The sequence below is a fragment of the Leopardus geoffroyi genome, chromosome C2 (genome assembly GCF_018350155.1).
Source record: "Leopardus geoffroyi isolate Oge1 chromosome C2, O.geoffroyi_Oge1_pat1.0, whole genome shotgun sequence".
Lineage (NCBI taxonomy): Eukaryota > Metazoa > Chordata > Mammalia > Carnivora > Felidae > Leopardus > Leopardus geoffroyi.
This window is the reverse complement of record NC_059333.1, coordinates 142,470,649-142,496,062: the sequence shown is the minus strand read 5'-3', so window position 1 is coordinate 142,496,062 and position 25,414 is coordinate 142,470,649. Positions and strand designations below refer to the sequence as shown.

Here is a 25,414-nt window from a genome sequence, read left to right as displayed (position 1 = left end):
ATATAAACAGGTGTTACTGTGTTTCAATAAAACTTTACTGATAGATACTGAAAGTTGGATTTCATATAATTTCATGTGTCGTGAAACAATATTCTTCTATTTTTTGCGGGGTGGGGGTGGGGGTGGGGGTGGGGGTACCATTTAAAAATGTAAAAATCACGCTTAGCTCAAGGGCCATACAAAAACAGGTGGTAGGCAGGGTTTGACCCTGGGGCCACAGCTTGCTGATCTCTGACCTAGATGGTGAGGGCAGATATCCCAGGGCTTCTTTCCCTTTGAATACGAGACATCTCCTAACGCACAGGTCAGACTTCTTAATGATAGTATCGGAATTGTCTCACAGCGTATCAAGTTTATCCAGTTACTCACTCATAGTCTCTTGTTTGGTCTTCACAATGATTCTATTAGATACGAGGAACGAGTGTAAGTGTGCATTGCATTTCCAACCTGTTCACTTTTTGTACGGATTATAATGACATGAACAGAAGAAAAATTTACCCGAAATGTCACTACCTCAGGAAAAAAATGTTGACATTTTTCTTTGTACTTCTCAATTCTTTTTTTTTTTTCCATATCTAGGCAAACTTTCACTGAATTGGCATCATAATGTGGATAAAATGGTACATTCCAGGTTTTCACAGAGTGGATTTATGCATTCTACCATATTTCTAAATAGGCCTCAGGGTGAATATTTAAGATTCTATGTAGTATGTCATTATCTGTGACATACGTCCTTTGTTGGACATTTAGGAGGTTTCCAATTATTTACCATGATAAATAATGCTGCAGTGAATGTCTTTATTCACTTTACTTTTATAGGAATATTTCCTTGATATTCCCAGAAGTGAAATTACCAAATAAAGTACAGTAACACTCTGATTACTAATATGCTTTGGAAACACCTTTCAAAAAAAGTTATACCAAAGCAGGTTTCCTTAGCACGGGGTGAAAGCAATGGGCCATGGAGCAGTCCGGCCCTGTCATGGTCTCCGGTGGGACCTTGGGAAGTCACCTCTACCTTAAGCTTCAATTATGTCACCTGTCAAGAGAGGAACATAATCTCTGCCTTCCGTGAGAATCAAAAGAGACAGTCGATCACACTGAGCAACTTCCCAACACCAGTGAGGATGCTATGAAATGCTGATGGGGAGACTGATAACAGTGATGATGAGCTTCAAGTTATGTGTGAAGAACCAAGGCTCAGATTTAAGAGTCTTGTCCCAGGCCACGCAATTGGTAAAGAGCACTTCAGACTCCAGTTCATGCCTTTTTCTGTTTCTCTTTGATGGCACCCAGGATCTCCTGGGACTTTGAGTATAGAAATAGTGTTGATTCCTTGCTCACTCTCAGGGGCATTTCATTTGCAGACTGATTTCTAAGTCTCAGATGTCAGCCAATTTGTTCCTTCCAGATGCTTGGACCCTACTGGGACCCCCACCTGCTACGCCTGGTGTACTTTTTTTTTTTTTTTTTTACTTTTTAAATTCAAAAAGTAACAAATGAACATTATATGACATAACATTTGTGCCTTCAAGCCCTCACATCAGCCTAGTCACTAAACTTGCCAGAGCAGTCCTTTCCCTTCTGACAGTATTTAGATTGCTATTAAAGTAGATGTCGACAAGTTCTAACTCTGAGTTCATTTATATTCATAATCTTTTATCCACATTCTGATAGTTCAAGGTTAATGAAATCAGTACTCCTGAAACTGAGAATTAATATCCAAGAAGAATTCATATGAAAAATATAATACTTCCTCCCCTTTATTTCTTCTTTTACAAAAACAATATCCGCAAGAAAGGTCAAAATTAGAGGCAAGAATAATTAACATGAGAATTTTGACAAAACCTATAACCTCTGTCTACATTCTATAACCTATTCTCATTGACAGGCAAAGACAGAGTCTACGAACTTTCTTGCCAGTTCTTAATCACTCCTCCCAGGATGGTTTTCTGTAAGTTTACTCATTGATAGAACTGTGTTTCTAGGTGTTGGCTGCACTTGGTGGCAAGCGTGATTTAAAGTTGAGGCAGGGGAAAATAAATAAATAAATAAATAAATAAATAAATAAATAAAGTTGAGGCAGGGGCACCTGGGTGGCTCAGTAGGTTAAGCGTCTGACTACTTTGACTCAGGTCATGATCTCATGGTTTCTGAATTTGAGTCCTGTGTTGGGTCTGTGCTTGGAGCCTGGAGCCTGCTTCGGATTCTGTGTCTTCCCCTCTCTCTCTACCCCTTTCCCACTCGCACTGTCTCTCTCTCTCTCTCTCTCAAAAATAAAACAACAAGAACATTAAAAATTAAAAAAAAAATAAAGTATTTGAGGCAAATCTAGTTCCAGGAATTAATGATACTTGTGGTTAGAGACTGAGGGCATTTGTGGGTCTAGAGCATGTCAGGAGACGTTTCCCTTAAATAGTCAGATAGTAAAGATTTTAGCCTTTGCAAGCAAAAGGTCTCTGTTGCAACTATTCATCTCTGCTATTCCAGCACAAAAACAGCCATAGACTATGTGTAAATGAGTAGGTGTGGCTATGTCCCAGTGAACCTTCATTTACCAAAGCAGATGGTAGGCCTGCAGGCCAGAGTTTGCTGACCTCTGGTCTAGAAGCTAACAGAACTTGCACTTCTGGATGTCAGTATCTTGGCACTTTGTAGCCCTTGATGATACTTTAACGGCACATACTATCCCAGTGTTTTCTGGCACTTTGTGAAACCAGCCCTGGTGAAGACTTGCTGGGACCGGGTGGCACTTATGGTTCTTGACCTTCAGCACTTGAGGTTTTACGCTTGATGATCCTTGCGGCTGTGAGTGCTTGTGGCATTTACATTTCTAGAAGGTAATCATTTAATAGCACTAAAGGTCATGTGCTGATCCTGAAGTCATAGCCCTGAACCCATAGTAAACAACTCAGAGAATGTTTGTCGAGTGAATAAACGACCTCTTTTGGGTCTTCAAGGTATGCTAAAATTGGATCTGTAACATTTACAGATTTCTAAATTCCATGCTTCGTATCCAACAAAAACTGACTACTTAATTTGGAAAAAGTAACCAACTTGGGCCAACAGGTGGTTTAGGTTTTCCTTAATTCATACTCGCAGTCACCATGAGCAAATAATAATTAAGAACCTACTATGTACAGGGTAGGGTACTTCCTATAACCAATCATTTCAAGTGTTATACTGAGGTATCTGGGTTCACCAACTTCATAATCGTCTCTTATTAAAGCTTGGTATCGCTCCCAATGCACTTTGGAGAAATGTTTGCATTCCCAAAAAAAGGGCGATGCTATTATACACAGATCCTACTGGTCTCATACTTAAATAAATAAATACTGAACTTCATCTTTCTTAGGCACGATCTGGGTTAGACAACTCCAGTTTTGCAAGTATAAAATAATGAGAACTAAGTCAGTTTTACCTACTGACTTAACAACATGATTAGAACTAAAACCTTACTTTGACAAAATTTCACTTATCCTCAATGAATTTGTTTTTTAAAATAAAATAACTAAGTGAAGGTGGCGACATTTCTGTGGAAGGAATTTGCCCGCAGGTCTGAACAGCCACACTAACTATCGAGGTTTTGGCGCCATCATGTGGCCATTTAGATTTATCCACTAAAAACTAAGTGCCACTGTCACCGTTTCCAATCTGTTCTCTTCCAGGAGACAAAAGATAATTATAATCAAATTATTATCTGACTTATAAAGTTACCTCACTATTTTGCAACCAATTTTTGTCCAGCCTTGTGGAATGTTCTGGCTAAATGTCTCCTGAATCTTCTCTCTTCTGCTCTCCCACAGCCAGCACCCTGGTCCAGGCACCACATCTGTTTCTCTGCAAATCTCTCCTAGACCGATCTCCCTGCACAGACTCTTGAGTCCCTCCAATTCATTCTCTACTCTGCTGCCACAGTTACTTGTGTTAACACCAAACTGATCATGTCACTTCTGAATCTACAGCCAACTTCTCCTAAGAAAAATGTCCCAGTCCTAACATAGCCCACAAGTCTCATAGAGCTGTCCAACACAGCAGCCTCTAGCCACATGCGGTTCTGGAACCCATGAAATGTGTTTGGTGCAAATTAAATGCGATGTCACTATAAAATGCACCCCAGACTTTGAATACTTCAAACATAAAAAAAAAAAAGAATGTAAATTATCTCATTACTAATTTTTATAGTGATTATATGATTATATTACATGAAATGATAATACTTGGTATAGAATGGGTTAAATACAATATAATTTTTAATGTTTACTTATTTTGAGAAAGACAAAGACAGAGTATGAGCAGAGGAGGGGCAGAGAGAGGGAGAGGTAGAATCCCAAGTAATCTCTACACTGTCAGCTGTCAGTGTGGAACCCAACACAGGGTTCGATCCCACAAACCACCGTGAGATCAATGACCTGAGCCAAAATCAAGAAGAGTTGGATGCTTAACCGACTGAGCCATGCAGATGCCCCTAAATACAATATAGTTTCAATTTATTTTCACCTGATTCTTTTTACTTCTACAGTGTGGCCCTAAAACCTCAGGATACAGTGAAACAAACAGGAAAAGTCCCTTTCCCTGTGGTGCTTACAATCTCATGGGAGAAATAGGGCATAAACAATATATATCGCAGAGTATGTAAGATAGTGACACACGCTAAGGAGAAGGGAGATATGAGGCATGCAGACAGGCAGCTGAATTTTACATAAGTAATTTTAGGCAAGGCCTCACTGAGTAGGTGGTTTTGAGACATAGGAAAAGTGAGAGAAGACACCAGGAGGCAAAACATTACAGGCAGAGGAAACAGCAAGGGCAAAGGCCATGAAGCCAGCGCAGACCTTGTTTATTTAAGAACTAGCAAAGACGTCAGTGTGGTTTAAGCTCAGTGAACAAGGGGAGAAGGGGAGGTCAGGGAAATACCAAGAGCCAGACCATTTAGACTCGCACAGAATGTACTAATAAGGACTTTAGCTGGGAGACAGGAAGCTACCCAAGACTTTCAATACCGCATTTACGCTGACTCGGAAAATCTATCTGCAGCCCTAGCTCTTTACCTGACTCACACCTGGATATAAAACCACTCGATGTCTTCTCTCCGCTGTCTAAAAACTCTTTCGGATGTTACCTAGGCAACTAGACAACACTGATTCCTGATATGCCACCCCTCCATGCCCCGCCCAAACCTAGATTGCTAAATTGGATCTACATAAACCTATTCAGCACTTACATACAAATAATTTACGGTAAAAGGCTTCCAGTTTCTGCTCCCAGATGCAAAAAGATTAGAAATTATCACGCTTACATTCCAACAAGAAACAGCTGAGCAAACTGAAAATCAATGGCTTTCCTTGGACCCATCACAGAACTGAGGTAACAAGGCAGATAACACCCTGTAATCTGGAGAGACAGATGCACGCAGTGACTTACAGCCAAGACCTCACCAGGAGGAGAAGCCACTGGAGTCACAAACTGGTAGCCTCAGGGTCCCCATGGTTGCTACAATTACACAGAGAATTTGACTCCTAGGCAACTGACAGGTGTCAAAGGCTTTTCCAAGTAAGGAATGAAACCCAAAGTAAAATATCTACAGAAGCCATGAAATCTAAAAGACAGGTTTGACTACATAAAAATGAAGAAGTTCTGTACAACGAAAGGGGAAAAAGTTAAAAGATAACTAGAAAGTCGGAGGGAATTATTAGCAGCAAAGGTATCAAAAGTTCAATGTCCATAATACATAAATAACACCTACAAATCATGTTTTTCAAAAAGACAACCTGAGTATAAACAGGCATTTAGAAAAAAAAAAAAAGTTGTATTTGGGGAGAATCTAGCAGATTGAGAAAAAATGTTAAGAGATAACATTCAGTATTAAAGGAACACGGATAAAAAGGCACCGTAAAACAGCACTGGTAGGAGCACATTTTGACAGCATTTGCCAAAATATTAAACATGCAGACTTTCTGAGCCACTTCTAGAAATTAGTAAGTGAATATATAGAAATACAGGTATAAAGGGGCACCATGGTAGCCCAGTTAGTTGGTTAAGGGTCCAACTTCAGCTCAGGTCATGATCTCATGGTTCGTGGGTTTGGGCCCTGAGACGGGCTCTGTGCTGATGGCTCAGAGCCTGGAGCCTGCCTCGGATTCTGTGTCTCCCTCCTTCTCTGCCCCTCCCCACTCACACTCTGTCTGTCTTTCTCTCTCTCACTCTCTCTCTCTCAAATAAACATTTTTTTAAAAATTTTTAATTAAAAAAGAAGAAACATGCTTCGTTAAAAAAATAAAAAAGAGGGGCGCCTGGGTGGCTCAGTCGGTTGAGTGTCTGACTTCGGCTCAGGTCATGATCTCACAGTCCGTGAGTTGGAGCCCCGCATCAGGCTCTGTGCTGACGGCTCAGAGCCTGGAACCTGCTTCAGATTTTGTGTCTCCCTCTCTCTCTGCCCCTCCCCACTCATGCTCTGTCTCTCTCTCTCTCTCTCTCTCTCTCTCTGTCAAAAATAAATAAACATTAAAAAAATTTTAATAAAAATAAAGAAAAAAGAAATATATGCATGAGGAAGTTCTTGTTACATTGTTTCCAACACAGAAAAATTGGAAACATTCTAATATTTGCCATTAGGAACTGCTAAGAGTAGGTATACCCATTCAGTAAGGTTCTATGCATGTGATAAAGGCCTGTTGTAACTCATCTACTGCCTTAAGAAAATGTCCACAATTTGTATTTAAATAACAAAATCATGATAAATATTCAGAGACTTAAAACAAAGTACTTAATGTATTTATTCAAGACCTCTTTTATGGCCCCACAATGAAATTTTACAGTTTTCTTCCAAAAGGACCTTTACAGTTTTAGTTAAGTTTATTTCTGTATGGTTTATGTCCTGTAATGCCATTATGAATGGAACATATTTTTCTATTATATTTCCTATATAAATTTCTATACAGTTTATATAAAATGTATTAATATTTTTACATAAGAAATCTCCTGATTTTGTATGTTAATTTATAATTGGGCTTCTTAATGAATCATCTTATTGTTTCTAGTAGTTTCATTTCCTACCCCTTCTATTTTTTATATTTCCTTCTCCACACCCCAAGAGGAGCTATTAAATATGATTGCAGTTCAGGGGAATTTTACTGCTAAACACCTGGGAAAAGAGAGTAGGGAACCATAAAATTACACATATTTGGAAAGAAAACAGTTTTACAAAATCAAGTAAGTAACTGGTCTGTGAACTAAGGTTCCTAAAGTCGGTCTCCATCTAGGCCACGGTATTGTTCACATACTTGTTAAGCTTTCTCCAAATGAAACTTGGGCAGGAGCACAATATGTAAAAACTGTGCTGGTCTGACGCTGCCATAAAAATTACTCTTTTTGAATCTATGGGGGTCCCAAGAGAACTTTTGGACACAAATAAATAAGGCATTTGCTACAGTCCTAAAGGCATGTTCTATGATCAACATATTCTAGGCTTTGATTTGGCTTGAAGGAACCAAAAGACAATGTTTTAAAATACATTTAGCCAATTCTAGGGGCACCTGGGTGGCGCAGTCAGTTAAGCGTCCGACTTCAGCCAGGTCACGATCTCGCAGTCCGTGAGTTCGAGCCCCGCGTCAGGCTCTGGGCTGATGGCTCAGAGCCTGGAGCCTGTTTCCGATTCTGTGTCTCCCTCTCTCTCTGCCCCTCCCCCATTCATGCTCTGTCTCTCTCTGTCCCAAAAATAAATAAATGTTGAAAAAAAAATTTTTAAATATATTTAGCCAATTCTTGAAAATCCCTACCTGTTGACCTTATAAACATACCACAGTGAGTGATTAAAATTTCAGTGTTTCATGGGGCCCCCGGGTGGCTCAGTCTGGTTAAGCGTCTGACTCTTGGTTTTGGCTCAGGTCATGATCTCACAGTTCATGGGTTCGAGCCCCACACTGGGGGCTCTGTGCTGGCAGCACGGAGCCTGCTTGGAATTCTCTCTCTCCCTCTCTCTCTCTGCCCCTCCCCGACTCATGCTGTCTCTGTCTCTCTCAAAAAAATAAACTTAAAACCAAAAATTTTTAATCCCAACATTTCTGCTGATTTTTTAACATGAAACGCTTCACGAATTTGTGTGTCATCCTTGAGCAGAAGCCATGCTAATCTTCTCTGTATGGTTCGTTTTAGTGCGTGTGCTGCCGAATTGAGCCCTGTTTCTGCCGATCTTATGTCTTTATGAAGATTATCAATTTAAGAAAGGTCTTACTCTGTACGCCCACAGCTGCTTCTCCAGAAGTCAGGAAAGTCAAATCAAAAGTGGAAAGAAAGCAAAAAACTTTGAAAACGGCGTAGACCAAGGATCGGGCTTTACAACAATGGGGCTTTCGTCCGAAACTGTGCCTGGTACAAATCATTCTTCCAGTTCCATTTACATAATTGGCTAAGCTGAGAGGTCTGCCGTCTGGCAAGCACTCACTTATAAATTTGGTTCTTTCAGTCCTATGTCAGGTAGAGGAGGCAGCTGTGCTTTGGAACTTCTCTTACTCTCCTGGCACACGTCTGTGTGTGCTTGCATAAAATTCCATCTGCTGGTATATGGAGGGATTTTAATTGCAAGACCGCATTTGGTGAGTGGATGAGATAATACCCCGAAAGTTTTCCACATGATGAAATTACATCTCCCAGCATTACACTTTTTGATTAACTGACTAGGCTAAACTACATTGTTTCTGAGCAAAAGCCTTTCTCCCCAAATCATGTTTTACAGCAGAAGGAGCTGTCATGCTCTGAGCAATCACACTGACCAGAAGGCTTTCTCTACAGTAAAGCCTGTCACTTGCTAGAGCCTCTATAGAAAGTACAGTATGGCACAGGGATTAAATGAGTATCTTTGGTAACTGCCTTGTCACGATTGGTATAAAGAGAATAAATACACAGTTGAGGAAAATTACAGCTATCCAGACGTACACCACTGAATTAGCTTAGCCTCGACTAAACACACTAATCATTTTCTCCTTAACATGCCTGCTTTCGCTTCTCTTTCTTACAAGTTAATTGTACCCCCGACCCCAGGCTTAGGCTACACTCTAAGCTTTCTGTATGGGTTTAAGTCTGGATTTGCAAGCTACAGAACTCAATACCTCCTCTCACAGCCAGATGAGGTACGTTAAGTTCTATCCGTGCGTCCATTTCTTCCTCCCACTGCCCCTGAATATGCTGAATATTTGTTTTATGCATCAAGTATTGCTGATGAAATGTCTGATATCATTCTGATTTTCTTTCCATTGTAGGTAATCTGTCTTTTATCACCGGTAGTCTTTAGGATTTTCTTTCCATCCCTCGTGTTTTCAAGTTTCACTACAATACGTTAATTTTTGTGGAAGGTATAAGGTCTGTGTGTCCACCCATTTTTTTTGACATATGGATTTCCAATTGTTCCAACACCGTTTGCCGAAAAGATTATTCTTTCTCTATTGAAGTGCCTTTGCTCCTTTGTCAAAGATCTGCGGGGTCTATTTCTAAGCTCCCCATTCTGTTCCATTGATCTATGCTGATCTATGCTATCAGTTTGCCCTACAAAAAAGGTCTGCAAATATAAACTCCCACCAACACTGTTTTATGTTGACCTTTTATCCACATCCCCATCAACACTGAATGTTATCTTTTAAATTCTTTTCTAATCTACTAGACTACTCCCTTCAAAAAAAAACTTCTTGTTTTTCAAAATGCCTGCTTACCCTTTAATGTCTTGGGTGATATTTTTAAATTTTTTAATGTTTTTATTTATTTTTGAGAGGGAGGCCTCGAGTGGGGGAGGGGCAGAGACAGAGGGAGACACAGAATCTGAAGCAGGCTCCAGGCTCTGAGCTGTCAGCACAGAGCCTGACGCAGGGCTCAAACTTGTGAACTGGGAGACCATGACCTGAGCCACTTAACCCACTGAGTCACCCAGCATTGGGTGACATTTTTAAATTATCTGTTTACATGTTATACATTGACCTTTCATTACCAATTTGTAAATAGCTCCCTCCAGTTTCCTAGTTACCTTTTAACTTCTTTTTCCTTTGATTGTACAGAAGTTTTTCATTGTTATGTAGACAACACATCTTTTAAATTTTTATTTCATTTCATTTCATTTTAAGAGAGAAAGCACGCATGAGCAGAGGAGAGAGGCGGGGGGGGGGGGGGGGGCGGGGAAACCTAAGTTGGGCATGGAGCCCGATGCAGGGCTCAATCCCATGACCCTGGGACCAGGACATGAGCCGAACTCAAGAGTCAAACACTCATCCAACTGAGCTGCCCAGGTGCCCCGACAAACCCATCTCTTAGATTTCATGGCTTGTGTAAACATTTTACTTCCAGGTTTCATTTCTGACTTTAAAAAGCCTTTGGCACCTGCCAGGTGCCTAAGAGTCAAATTCTCAGTCTAATCATAGCAACCATGCGGAACCTGTGGTTTACATATTTTCATCTGAAATTTTTGCTTTCTCATCTCAACATTCTTCTTAACATTGCTTCACATTTGACCTGGCTAATACATCTAATACCACCTCAATTAGTGTTTCTGTCTTGCAGAAAAGAAACCCCCAGCACAAAGTAGGTAAAAATAAAGGTATAATCCACTCCTAGGTATAAAGCCCAAAGAATTGAAACCAGGTGTTGAAACAAAAAACAGATGTTTATAGCAGCACTATTCACAAAAGCCAAAAGAAGGAAACAACCCAAATATCCATCAAAAGATGAATGGATACACAAAATGTGGTACATCACACACTGGAATAGTATTCAGTCATTACTAGGAATGAAATATTGATACCCGCCACAACCTAATGAACCTTGAAAACATTATGCTAAGTAAAAGGAGCCAGATGCAAAAATTCACATATTGTATGATTCCATTTAGACGAAATAATCAAGAATAAGTAAATCCCTAGAGACAGAAAGCAAATGAGTGGTTGCCAGGGACTGTGGGGAGAGGGTAATGAAGACTGACTGCATAACGAGTATGGGGTTTCTTTATGAGACGATAAAAATGTTCTGAAAACTACATAGAGGGAATGGTTGCACAACATCTGTGAACATACTAAATGCCACTGAACTGCACACTTAATTTCTTTTCAGCTTACTTATTTATTTTGAGAGAGACAGAGAGAGTGCGAATGGGGCAGGAGCGGAGAGAGAGAGAGAGAGAGAGAGAGGGAGAGAGAATCTCAAGCAGGCTCCACACTGTCAGTGCAGAGCCAGAGGTGGGGCCTGAACTCACAAAACCGTATGATCCAGACCTGAGCCAAAATCAAGAGTCGAATGCTTAACCGACTGAGCCACCTAGGCACCCCTGAACTGCACACTTTAAATAGTTAAGTTTATACTATGTGAATTTTACCTCAGTTCTTCTTAAGTACAAATAGATAATAAACATTTCCTTCTAAGGTAGGGATCGTAATTTCTACCTACTGTAAATGCCTGTTATAATGCTTAGATGATACACAGAAAGTTAGAGCATGGTACAAATACAGCATGATCAAATATATCATAATCATGATTATTTTCCTCTCTAGGACAGATTTTGCCTTCCTTTCAAAGCTTCTCAGCTGTGGTTTGTCATTCGTAAATCTGTTAGGACAACAAATTGCTTAGTTTTCACCACTGCCCTGCTTGAATTTCAATAAAAGGAAGGTCATGGTTAAAATTCTAGCCCATCTCTGTCCCTGCTCCAATTAGGAGCAGGCAGCTGCTGTTCCTACTGACTGGATTACAAACTGTGGACTCAAAAAAAGCACAAAAGGCAGTAACTGTGAGCCTCTTCTCTAAAGAAGAGTTCACTTTGGTGTTGTTTTATTTTCTTATTCAAAAATAAAAAATTTTAAATATATATATATATTTTTTAATATTTATTTATTTTTTAGAGAGAGACAGAGACAGAGTACAAGTGGGGGAGGGGCGGAGAGAGAGAGAGGGAGACACAGAATCCGAAGCAGGCTCCAGGCTCTGAGCCGTCAGCACAGAGACTGACATGGGGCTCAAACTCATGAACCGTGAGATCATGACCTGAGCCGAAGTCAGATGCTTAACCGACTGAGCCATCCAGGTGCCCCCAAAATTAAACATTTTTGAGCACCAACTATATGTCAGGTACTTGGGATACATTTGCCAACAAACCAGTCAAAACGCCAGTTCTTGAGGAGCTTGCCTTCTGTAGAGGGAGAGAGAAAAAATCATAAAAAACTTAGTAAGGAAGCAAATTTTGTAGTATGTTAGAAGGTAATAAAGTGCTACGGGAAAAGGGAAAGGTGACGAGCATCAAGAGTGTAAGAGGGTAGCATTTCTAATAGGCGATCTGGCTAAGCTTCCTTGGGAGAGTAGCATGTGAACAAAGATGTTAAAGAACAAAGAGACAGATCTCTAGGAATCTCACACTCATCATGCAGAGTGCTTGGGACAGGGCCTCGGCAGATGTCCTAAGGCAGAAGCATGTGAGAGCCTCAGCACAGAGACCAGTGTGGTCAGAAAGGAATAAGCGATGGGAGAGAAGATGGAGATGAGATTAGAGGGGTAAAGGGAGAAACAGATCACATCCGTCCTCCTAGGTACTCGGAAGGACTTTGGTCATGAGCAAACAGCAAGGTTCTGAGCAGAGGCCTGGCTCGTGTCCAGCTTGACTGCTCATTACTCCAGGGGGGGTTCCCTCGATGACGCTAGCTCAACATACCACCTAAGTCATCTGCTTCTTTTTTTTTTAAAGATTTTTTTTTTCAACATTTATTTATTTTTGGGACAGAGAGAGACAGAGCATGAACGGGGGAGGGGCAGAGAGAGAGGGAGACACAGAATCGGAAACAGGCTCCAGGCTCTGAGCCATCAGCCCAGAGCCCGACGCGGGGCTCGAACTCACGGACCACGAGATCGTGACCTGGCTGAAGTCGGACGCTTAACCGACTGCGCCACCCAGGGGCCCCTAAGTCATCTGCTTCTTGTGCACATTTCGGAACCTTCTTAACCCCGCCTCTTACCTTAGCCACTTTCACAGTTACTAGCTCTTTGACTTCCTTTGTCCCAGAACAAGGAGAGCATATGCCCTGCCTTAAGCTGCACCAAATACCACGTGCTTTCTGCCCAGGGATCCCTTTGAGGCCAAACCAAGATGTCTTCCAAATCACTCGGAATTCTTTTTTTTTTTTTTTTTTTTAATGTTTATTTATTTCTGAGGCAGAGAGAGACAGAGCATGAAGCGGGGGAGGGTCAGAGAGAGAGGGAGACACAGAATCAGAAGCAGGCTCCAGGCTCTCAGCAGGCAGCACAGAGCTCGACACGGGACTTCAACTCACAAACCGTGAGATCATGACCTGAGCCGAAGTCGGTCGCTCAACCGACTGAGCCACCCAAGCGCCCCTCACTTGTAATTCTTAATCCAGATGTACAAGGAAATGAGTATCAGCGAAGCCACTCGTGACCATGGGGAACAGAAGTCAATGAATACGTTCCTCCCTCTTGCACTGCCACCAAGAAAACAGTTCTTAGATGCACTGCATAAGACTCCGCGTGACATCTCCCTGGATCCAACACAAGATGCCTCTAGTGCTGGTCCAGTTCAATCATCTACCCCTGTATTGACTTACTCCTTTCCAGTTTCATTCCTCCATCCTGTATTCCTGTTCCCTGAGACCATATTTCCAAATAAATTGACTTCACACAAACATATCTCAAGTTCTGCAGGAACTTGAGGGAAATTAGGGGAAATCCAACCCAAGACACCTCCCTACACTTTCAAACTATGCCCTTATTCCTACAGAGTGCAGTCCCCTAGAATGTGGTGCCCACCTGGAATGTCGACAATTGTCTCACACACACACACACACAGACACACACACACACACACACAGCCTTGACTGACAGCTGGTTCTACGCTGGCTGCCCCTTTAGCTCCCTCTGTTCCCCACAGCCAGGAGCAGAAATTGAATCCAGAAACAGGTGGCCAGCAGATTGTGAAAGGCCTGGGGTGCCATGCCCAGAATTTAGGCAGAAGAGATTCATTAGATATTTTTAATCAGGGCAGGAATGTGATCATATTTTGGAAAAATAACCAATGGCAGTGTAGATGGTAGATGGGGGGAAGAAAGTCTGAAGCCATGAAGCAAAGTAAGTTTAAGAATATACACTCTGGGGGGCGCCTGGGTGGCTCAGTCGGTTAAGCGTCCGACTTCAGCTCAGGTCACGATCTCACGGTCCGTGAGTTCGAGCCCCGCGTCGGGCTCTGGGCTGATGGCTCAGAGCCTGGAGCCTGTTTCCGATTCTGTGTCTCCCTCTCTCTCTGCCCCTTCCCCGTTCATGCTCTGTCTCTCTCTGTCTCAAAAATAAATAAACGTTAAAAAAAAAAAATTTTTTTTAAAAAAGAATATACACTCTGGGGTGCCTGGGTGGTTCAGTCGGTAAAGTGTCCAACTTCGGCTCAGGTCATGATCTCATAGTTCGTGAGTATGAGCCTCGCATCAGGCTCTGTGCTGACAGCTCAGAGCCTGGAGCCCACTTCAGATTCTGTGTCTCCCCCTCTCTCTGCCCCTCCCATGCTCTGTCTCTGTTTCTCAATAATAAATAAACATTTAAAAAAATGTTTTTAAGAATATACACTCTGAATAATCATTAGTTTCTCCTCAAAAGTGATCATCTGCCAATAATGCTGGACACAGAAGTAGAGCGAGGGCCCCAGGGGAATGGTAGATGTAACCCTCCTCAGTGGGGTCCTCCTGTGGAGGGGTGGGTTGCCCTGGGTTGAGAGCAGCTTATAATAGGTGTAGAGGAAGGCTAACAGATAAGGGAACATGGTGATTGATGTAAGGATGTGGTTGAAGGGATAGATCGTGGACTCAGATGGGGAAGGTACAGAAACCACACACAATGCACAGTCTAAAAGAATCAAAACAGTCAGGGGCGCCTGGGTGGCGCAGTCGGTTAAGCGTCTGACTTCAGCCAGGTCACGATCTCGCGGTCCGTGAGTTCGAGCCCCGCGTCGGGCTCTGGGCTGATGGCTCAGAGCCTGGAGCCTGTTTCCGATTCTGTGTCTCCCTCTCTCTCTGCCCCTCCCCCGTTCATGCTCTGTCTCTCTCTGTCCCAAAAATAAATAAACGTTGAAAAAAAAAAAAAAAAAAGAATCAAAACAGTCAAAAAGTGGTGGTTTTGAGAAGGGACAAAAAGGTGAAACTTTAAAATATCCATCTTCTTAATTACAATTCTAAGTGGAAGGTTTGGCATAGAATACATGGATACTAATCACTCTGATGAAGTTTGGGGATTATTGGTGGATTTCAAGGATAATTGGACTGAATATGCAATGAAATTCAATTCTGCTTAACTGATGGGAACTAATGATCTCATTTCAAAGTCTAAAGTGAGAATGGACAAAAACTTTCTATTAGTTCAGCATAAATATTAATATGGGGCCATGGGTACAAGGCTAGAAAAATGAGGCCAGAATCACAGCCCTAAAATTAATTAGAATAACAGTCAAAACTAAATGCTATAACATTTATAAGAGTTTATGAGACTGATGCAAATATAAGTAAACTAACAATCTTTTAAAACAACTTTAAAAGTAAATTTAGTTCAGGGGCCCTGGGGTTGCTCAGTCTGTTAAGCATCCAACTTCAGCTCAGGTTAGTTTGTAGGTTTGAGCCCTGCATCTGGCTCTGCCTTCAGATCCTCTGTCTCCCTCTCTGTGCCCCTTTCCTGCTCATGTGCACACGCTCTCTCTGTCAAAAATAAATAAACATTTACAAATAAATAAATGAAGAAGTAAATAAATAAACAAATTTGGATTATCAATTTGGTAATTTTTTTCTTTTTCTTAGTAATTTAACTTTTCTATTTTCTTTCTGTAATTGAACAACTAATCACTCATCTTCATTTTAACTATTAACATGATTTTCGGGGCGCCTGGGTGGCTCAGTCGGTTGAGCGTCCGACTTCGGCTCAGGTCATGATCTCGCGGTCCGTAAGTTCGAGCCCTGCGTCGGGCTCTGTGCTGACAGCTCAGAACTTAGAACCTGCTTCAGATTCTGTGTCTCCCTCCCTCTCTGCCCCTCCCCCACTCGTGCTCTGTCTCTCTCTCTCTCTCTCATGCTCTCTCAAAAATAAATAAACATCGGGGCACCTGGGTGGCGCAGTTGGTTAAGCGCCCGACTTCAGCCAGGTCACGATCTCGCTGTCCGTGAGTTCGAGCCCCGCATCAGGCTCTGGGCTGATGGCTCAGAGCCTGGAGCCTGTTTCCGATTCTGTGTCTCCCTCTCTCTCTGCCCCTCCCCGTTCATGCTCTCTCTCTGTCCTAAAAATAAATAAAAGTTGAAAAAAAAAATTAAAAAAAAAAAATAAACATTAACTATTAACATGATTTTCATATACATGAAAAACAAATAGCCAAGATAAACGCAAAACCCAAGATGGGAATGAGGTCTGTAAACTAGCAAGGAAGTTTTTGCTTGTTGGATTTGGTCTTTTACTTTCATCTAATTATAATGGAAATCACTTCCACTAAACTGCATTTATCACCTTTAAAAAAAAATCCAGAAAAATGTATCAAGGCTGGATAGAACTGGATAGAAAACTGGATAGAAAAACTACAAATCAATATAGGTACCAATAAAAAAAATTCAATAGCCAAATCCCACTATATCGATTATCTATTGCCACATTAATGCTTTGTAACAAACACCCACAAAGCCTCATTGGCATCCACAGACAATCTGTTAGTGTTCACAGAACTGAGGATGGGTTGTGCGGTTCTGCTGACCTTGCCGGGCTCACGCAGGAGCCTGCGGGCTGGGTGACAACTCTGATTCAGTTAGAGCTTCACTGAATACGTTTAACTGGGCTCGTTCTGCTTTCACTCTCCCGGAACCAGCAGGCTGGCTCGGAATGTCCTTCTCATGGCGACGGCAGCAACTCAATTGCAAAAACACCTTTGGGACTCTGCTTGCACCACGTTTCTAACATCCCATTGACCAAAGCGAGTCACCGGAGCCCAAAGCTGGGACGTGGCACCCTGCTCACAAGGAAAAGTGCTGGAAAGTAACATGGCAAAGGGTACAGATGCAGTGAGGAGGCCAAACATCCAGACGCTGGGACAATCCACCATACCCATTCTTAAGAATTTACCCAAGGAACTGTTTTAAAAGGATAAAAGAACAAAACCATGCTTAGGACTATTTATTAAACACAGATTATAATATGGAAAAATTAGAAATGTACATAGCCATGAATAGCTGCCTTGTTAAGCACATCATGATACAGGAAAATGATCATGTGTAGCGCTATTAAAATCAGTGTAGAGCCTTTCCTCTTTAAATGGAAAAATATCCACTACATGCAGCAGACGGGGGTTAAAGGAAGGAAGCAACTTTCAGAGTAAAATGAATGGTATGAACCCATTTATGTAAAGTGCATACATATTTCCACGTGCTGTATGCATATGAAATATCTCAAATAATGTCATCTGTAGTTGTATCTGAACTGTTGAGCTTCAGATGCTTATTTCTTTCTCTGTATTATTTGAGTTTTTTATAATGTGTAATTATTTTACAGAACTAATAAAATAGTCAAAAAATAATAAGTAACTCATCTTTAAGGTTAAATACAGGGGAAAACAGATCTTTCTTCTCAATTTTATTCCTGATTCATTGTCGAGATTTAGATTGGAAGTCCTAATTTTTATCCACAAAAAGAGAGTTAATATTCATTTAAAAACAAACTTTGGGGCACCTGAGTGGCTCAGCTGGCTAAGCATCCAACTCTTGATTTCCACCAGGGTTGTGGAATCGAGCCCCACATTGGGCTCAATGCTCAGCATGGAGCCTGCTTAAGATATTCTCTCTCTCTCTCTCTCTCTCTCTCTCTCTCTCTCTCTCTCTCTCCCTCTGCCCCTGACCCCTGCTTGCTCTCTAAAATAAAATAAAATACAATTACTTTTTTATTAACTGGATAGAAAGTACAAGGATATGTGTTATTTATGCTTATACTCTTTTGTGTCTTAATTATTTCGTATTAAACATTTTTGAAAAATTTTTAAGCCAAACTTGTTTCACTATTCAATGTATTTTTATCACAAATGCAATTTTTTAACATTTTGTTCATATTTTTAGAAAGAAAGAGAGAGACAGAGACAGAGACAGAGCATGAATGGCAGAGGGGCAGAGACAGAAACACAGAATCTGAATCAGGCTCCAGGATCTGAGCTGTCAGCACAGAGTGGAACATGTAGCTCAAACTCACAAACTGCAAGACCATAACCTGAGCCGAAGTTGGACACAACCAACTGAGCCACCCAGGCGCCCCACAAATGCAATTTTTTTTTATTAGTCTGAAACGTGATGTCCAATAAGGAAGATGTTTCAATTTGAAACTATTTTCAATAATATGCTGGAATCCTCTAAGAAATAATCACTCATTTAATAAAATAATCACTTACTGAATTCCTACTGTACATAATGTACTGTATCAAAGGCTATGGGAGGCTTTTTTAATGTACATGACAAAGAATCTACTGTCAAAGAGCCATAAGTTTCATATTCTGAAGAATACTCTCTAAGTCCAAAATGCTATGAAGAATTTCTAACTCTAAAATTACCTAAGTATCAAAGCTACATTTCATAGAGAAGATCCAGCTCATCTATTGGACACTCATGTTAGCATCGCTGGCCTGAAATGACCATGCAGGTGTTCCAGGCCCATGCTTCTACCAACTTGAAACTTTGCTCCAAAATCTACGGACGGTCAATAGGCAACTTTATGCCCCAATTCAAGCATTCTGGCTACAGGGCACCAAATAGAATGTATACTAAAGAAAAATAACAAAAAGAGTGGTATTAAGTAGTAAGCCTGTATGGTGATCCAAAACTGGCCAATATCCCGACGTGACTATTCACCAAGACTACTTAAAGCTCCTGAGAATGGTTTGTCAAAAGAATTCAATGTATACAACTTGGCCTGAGCTTAGTGTGACTGTGCAAATTCAGCTGCCACATTTTCAACTCATTGCCCTCCACTTTCCACCAAAAATAGGGATTCCATCTGTATGTTAATAAGCACTGCAAGAACTTTGCAGCATTACCAAATACCAAATTGCAGCCAGATTTCCTAGTAGGATACCGAGTTGGTGATACATTCACTTCAGTTCTTGAATACTAAATACCAATTGAAGGCAATATTTGTTGCCTTCCAACTGTTGTTACTCCAAACTCCTATAGTTCGTATTTTCAGTACAACTGCATTTAGACGTTGATTTACGTTTAAAGCATTTTCATTCAGGTCCTACGTTCCTTCATTGATCATATATTCCTTAAAGACAAGAAGAGTATCTATTAATTTTTGCAGCCCCAGAATCCATACCACATCGTCTAGTAATGTGCCAATAAATGGCTTCTAAATAAGTGAAAAAATTCTAATGCCATTTCTATTTCTAAGCAATAAAAATACATCCGATGAGATAAGATTAAAAGAGCACTGGACTTGGAGTACAGAGACGTAGCAGACACTGTCGGCTACCAAAACACTTTGCAACGCTATCATCTTTTATAGCAAAATCTGCCTCCAGGAACAGAGACTAAAAGTTCCAGATATTTCCTTTGCCTGCCTCCCTTGTTACTGGGGTTAAAAATATAATCAAGTTCTAGCCAATGAGATATATGAAGAAATGTCTGGAGAATTATTTCTTGGAAAGATGTATCTCCTAACTAAAGAGAGGAAGAAAGAAAGAATGTAAGAGAAGAAGAAAAAAGAGAGAAAGGTGGACAAAATCAAGAAAGAAAGGGGAAGGGGGAGAGAGAGAAACAGAGAATGAGAGAAATAGGCAGGAAAGGAGGACAGAGGAGAAAAAAAGAAAGGGCAGAGGGAAAGATGGAGAGAGAGAAAGAGGTCTCCTATCTTTCTCTTTCTGCTTTAGATTGATTCTGTTCTGTGAAGATGTGATGTTTGGAGCTCCTGTAATCATAGTGTGGCCTAGAGGGAAAGGTCAAGAGAATCAGAGACATCAGTCTAGCTCCTTGAACTAACCTGGAGCCATTTGTTTCCAGTCTTCTTTTAATATAAGATTATTAAATGTCTTCTTTGTTTACACCACTATTAGCCAAATATACTGTCATATGTAGCCAAAGGCATACTATTTGACGCAGAAGGTGTAGGTTTAAGTCCCAGCTCTGCCACTTACTGTCTACATAACCTTAGAAAAACTTCTTAATATCTCTGATTCTTTGTTTCTCTACCTATCATAACCTTACTGAACAGGGATGGTATAATGAATGGGGAACCACTGAGGACAGTAAACAGCTATAAAAATTAATTGCAAGTTGAAACTAAAGATATCCTCATATTTTTCAATGACTGTTGACAGATCATGTCCTCAAATCTCAAAATCAACAGGTAAAGAAAAGCATACCATAAAAACAAAATCAAAATCTGCTGACAAACAGAAGCAATTAAATTTCTTATATCTCTAGGTTATCTTTTTATCAAAAAGAACTCCCAAGCCTCATTTGACCAACTCCAAGAATTGTGCTTTTTTCCCCACAAAAATACTATAACATGATTTTAAACAATATGAGTTTTAGTCTTCTTAAAATATGTTTAGGGGTGCCTGAGTGGCTCAGTTGGTTAAGTGTCCATCTCTTGGTCTCAGCTCAGGTCTCGATCTCAGGGTCATGAGTTCAAGCCCACATTAGGTTCTGCACTGGGCATGAAGCCTACTTAAAAAAAAAAAAATATATATATATATATATGTATGTGTATATATATATGTATGTATACATATACTTATATATGTATACATACATATATATATTTATAAATATAAATATATATTTATTTATATAAATATATATACGTATGTATACATATATATGTGTATATGTATACATACATATATATACACATACATATATATATACATATATACATATATACAAATATATATATGCATACATATGTATGTATACATACATATATATGTATATATGTTTAAAGTGGGCCAAGAGACATTTTTCTGGAACATAATTATAGCAATATGGACTAATTACAGGATCAATCCAAAGGCTGTTTTTCCTATGACAGGTTGCACACTTACTGTAGATAATGGCTCAGTCACTTACAACAGCATATAATTACTCAGCATTTACAGCTAAGTACTCTATATGCCTTTGCCAAATGAAACCATGCAAATACTAAAGAACAGACTTTAGAAGAGTAAATGGAGGAAAAGCATAAGTGTTTTACTTTCAGGTTGCCTAGTCTATGATTTAGAATGATTTGGTATTCTTAGTTGCACACATTTGTGTGGGTAAACTCCAGGCAGCTTCAACTCAAACAAGCAGAGGCGCAGCTCAACCTGCCCTAAGTGAGAGGCTTGTTAATCACAGCAGGTAGTAGTAACTACTATTTTATCTACTAGACATATACACTTTCCTCTCTCCTTTTTCTGGCAACAAACTTTCCCCACTAGTCACAGGCTTAGGCCTGTAAACAAAATCAGTGAAGTGCAACACCCTCCTGACCCCAGTTTTCGGTAACATGCATGTGACCCAAGAAGGGCCAATCAGAATCCTACTCTGGATTTACTATATGAATGTTAAGAAAAGTTCATCTCCATCAGAGAGAATCAGCTCAGCACATAGAACTGAATAACTAGTTTCATTGTTTGGGGCAATCCTGGGATTGCCAATAACTGGCAGGTTGCCAATCCAGATGACTTCTAGCAAAAAAATCACTGGTTAACCCAAGGACGTGACTCAATTGTTCCTCCAGATGATAGCAAGCAAAAGGTGGGTGGTAAAGTAAGCTGTCATCTGAATGCAGGTAGAATTTAGGAAAGACTTGGATTAGCTATACCATTAGAACACTGATTAACATAACAAGCAGAAACAGAGAGTAATTGACAGTAAAGGTTAGTCAATCCAAACAAGAATCTAGAGCAGCACTATCCAACAGAAATATCATGTGAGACCCCTATGTAATTTTAAATTAGTAGATACATTTCAGAAAGTAAAATTAAAGGCGAAAATAATTTTAACAATATATTTTATTTAACCTAATATAGCCCAAATCTTATCATTTTAACGTATAATTGATATTTGAAAATTATTAGTGAAATATTCTTTTTTTTAGTAATAAGTTTTGAAATCCCATGTCTATTTTAAACTTACAGCTTATCTCAATTCAGACTAACCATATTTCAAGTGCTCAAAGGCCACATTGGCTAGTGGCTACTATATTGCATAGTAAGGTCTAGAGAATAAAATATCCTGGTTTATAATTTTAGGTGGCAGCTCCCTATTATCCCTTGGATCTGGGAATCAAGGTGATTTCCTCTAATCCAAAGACTCACTTACCAATATGATAAATAAAAATTCAATCTTTGATATATTTTTTAATGTTTATTTATTTATTTTGAGAGATGGGGGAGGGGCAGAGAGAGAGAGGGAGAGAGAGAATCCCAAGCAGGCTCCGCACTGTCAGTACAGAGTTTGACATGGTACCAGATCCCATGAACCGTGAGATCATGACCTGAGCCAAAATCAAGAGTCAGATGCTTTACCGACTGAGCCACCCACGTGCCTCTCCATCTTTGATATTTTAAATGACAAATTCAAAGATTACATGTGGGAGTGATACACCCCCATATGTGCCAAGAGCAAAAACACAACCACGAGCCATCTACTCTGCACCTGCCCCCAGGTTGTTGAGCTCTCTCTTGGAGAAAAACCATATAATGCTGAGCGTTGGTATCATTACAAATTCAAGGCTTCAAACCGCAACTGGAAACTCAGTATTACCTTTAAAAAAATCCTGCCCCTGATCATTTCCCTTTGCCATTGTCCTCAAAAACTATTTCACACTTTTACCATTTTCCTTCAGTCCACTGCCTTTAAATACCACCTTCTTCTGTCATTCCTCTATGGGCAACTCCAATCTTCATAGAGAAATGAAAGCCTCCTTCATTTCCTGACACCTGTTTTCCTCCTTCAAACCTCAGGCTTCAACCTTTATCAATCCCTTTTGACCTCTCATCTAAATCTAATTGCAGTCACCTCCCACCTTTGTCAGGGCTTTTTCTCTATCAATTACACCACCCCTTGCATATTCAACCTCTCTTCTCTGCTTCCTCTTTCTCTTCAGCATCTAAAGTTCAAACTTCTATTGTATTGAAATTATATAAAAGCAGTTATTGCTGCTGCTTGCTTTCTCTGCATCCTTTTGTAGCAATCTAGCCTCCTTACTCCATTAAAACTGCCCTAAGATCATCAGATACCTCCTCCTGGAAAATCCAACACAGCATGTTCTATCTTTATGTTATTGTTTCTCAGCAACATTTGACCCAAGTTGAGCACATCTGGTGTACTGAAAATCTTTCCACACCTGACTCCATGACACCAATAACTTCTAATTCTTCCTGTTCTGTTTTTTTTTTTTTTTCAACGTTTATTTATTTTTGGGACAGAGAGAGACAGAGCATGAACGGGGGAGGGGCAGAGAGAGAGGGAGACACAGAATCAGAAACAGGCTCCAGGCTCTGAGCCATCAGCCCAGAGCCTGACGCGGGGCTCGAACTCACGGACCGCGAGATCGTGACCTGGCTGAAGTCGGACGCTTAACCGACTGCGCCACCCAGGCGCCCCCTGTTCTGGTTTTTGATAATTTCTTTGCAGTTTTTTCCCCTTTGCCTATTATTTATATGTTGTTCCTTCAGTATCAATCATCTACCTCTTTTGTTTTCCATGTGTGGTCCATGGACCAGTAGCATTGCCATCATCTGGGAGTTTGATGGAAATTCAGAATCTTGGACCTCATTCCAGACTTTCTGAATCAGAATCTGCATTTGAACAAGATTCCTAGGCACAACAGGCACATGAAACTTACTAAGGTCCCACAGGCACATCTGATCGCATGTGTTTAGATAAAGGGAAGATCATGAAAGAGAAGTAATCATAAAAGAACATGTTGGAGTTTAGGTTGAATTTGTCATGAGACTAAAAGGACAGGGAAGACCAGGATTCATGTAAATAAAAAGTGACAGGAAGCACAAAGCCCATTTATCTTCATAATTGATATGGAACCCTTTTATCCTGAAGCAGTAGTCTCCTGGCAGGGAACACAAGGAAGAGATAACTGTTTAAGGTTTCTTCAGCTGGTATGAGAATTCACCTAGACCTCTTGGTCTTTCTTCTTCAAATTTCTTTTTATTCACTGAACAGATATTTACTGAGCTCCTACTATATGTCAGATACTATTCCCAGTGCTGGCCATAGAGCAAAGAACAAAACACAAACATTCTTAGTAGAAATATTAATTTTCTCCCCTTAATGATTCATTGAGAACAAAGTCATCACGCAAGTTCAGTCCCTGTGTGATCAACCCCCTGTCAAGCTCCAAGGTTCAGTTAAGAATTACAAAATATCACTTGAAACACGTTAAGGCAAGACTTTATATTAGGAAAACTGACAAGTAAGCGTCTGTAGGCCAAAAAGGCCTGAATCCTTCATGTCCCACTGCTTCTACAAAGAGGCTTGCTGGAAGCTGACCCCCTGGGCACCCCAGAAAGACTGATGCACTTGTTCGGTGTTTATACACACTGGACCATGATATCACAACAAAAAAGAACATCTCTGCCCTCCAGCAGGGGCAGGAGGTGAATGTCCATGAAGAATGGAAATCCACCACCATGCTTGAGAAACGTGTTCCAAGTACATTAATAGGTTTATCAGTGCATACAAAAACAATATGAAATATTCTGTTGTATCTCTTAGTTTATACAGATTTCATCTGTGGCACATTCCCCACTGCTCTAATAAACTATAGACTAATTAAAACCACCACCATAGTTCAACTACAATAATGCTCCATGAAAAATGAGTATGTGACACATGTCTACAACTGTGAAAGTAAGTTTATTAGAGTTCATTTATGAGCAGAAAAATATTGATAACAAAACACTAAGCCACAGAAAATTTACAGGGGAATTATAGATTAACTGCAGAAATGGAGCATTTCCCTGACACTTTCATAAAATGATGTTTGCCTCCAACCCCAAAGATCATGCCCTTCAATATGTTCGATAATTGTAAAAATTTCAACTGTAAGTCACCACACTTATCTCTTTACATTTCTCTTTTTATATTGCATTTCAGTGCTGATAAAATAGGGAAGAAAAAAAAGTAGAGCTCTGATATCATGCCTCTTACCTTTTGATTTGATTTCAATCCCATTATCACGTATTTCCAGAAACATACAATAGTGCCAAATAGCTTTCTCTATCTTGGGTTGGTTTCCCTGCATATTAGCTGTCATTGTAAAATTATTGTGCCTCTTACATGCAGACTAAAATTCCAAACAATGGTTACTGACAAATTTCTCTGTAGTTCACTGATTCCTCAAAGAAAATGGATTTTCTACCCAGCTAAAATTAATTACCGTT

At 40.2% G+C, this 25,414-nt stretch overlaps 1 non-coding gene across 1 annotated transcript; it reads right to left on the bottom strand.

Moving 5' to 3' along the window:
* Positions 1 to 8,073: 8,073 nt before the first annotated feature.
* Positions 8,074 to 8,176, bottom strand: LOC123576240. Its single transcript, XR_006701260.1, has one exon. It is a non-coding gene; the product is annotated as a U6 spliceosomal RNA (small nuclear RNA).
* Between the last annotated feature and the right edge of the window lie 17,238 nt (positions 8,177 to 25,414).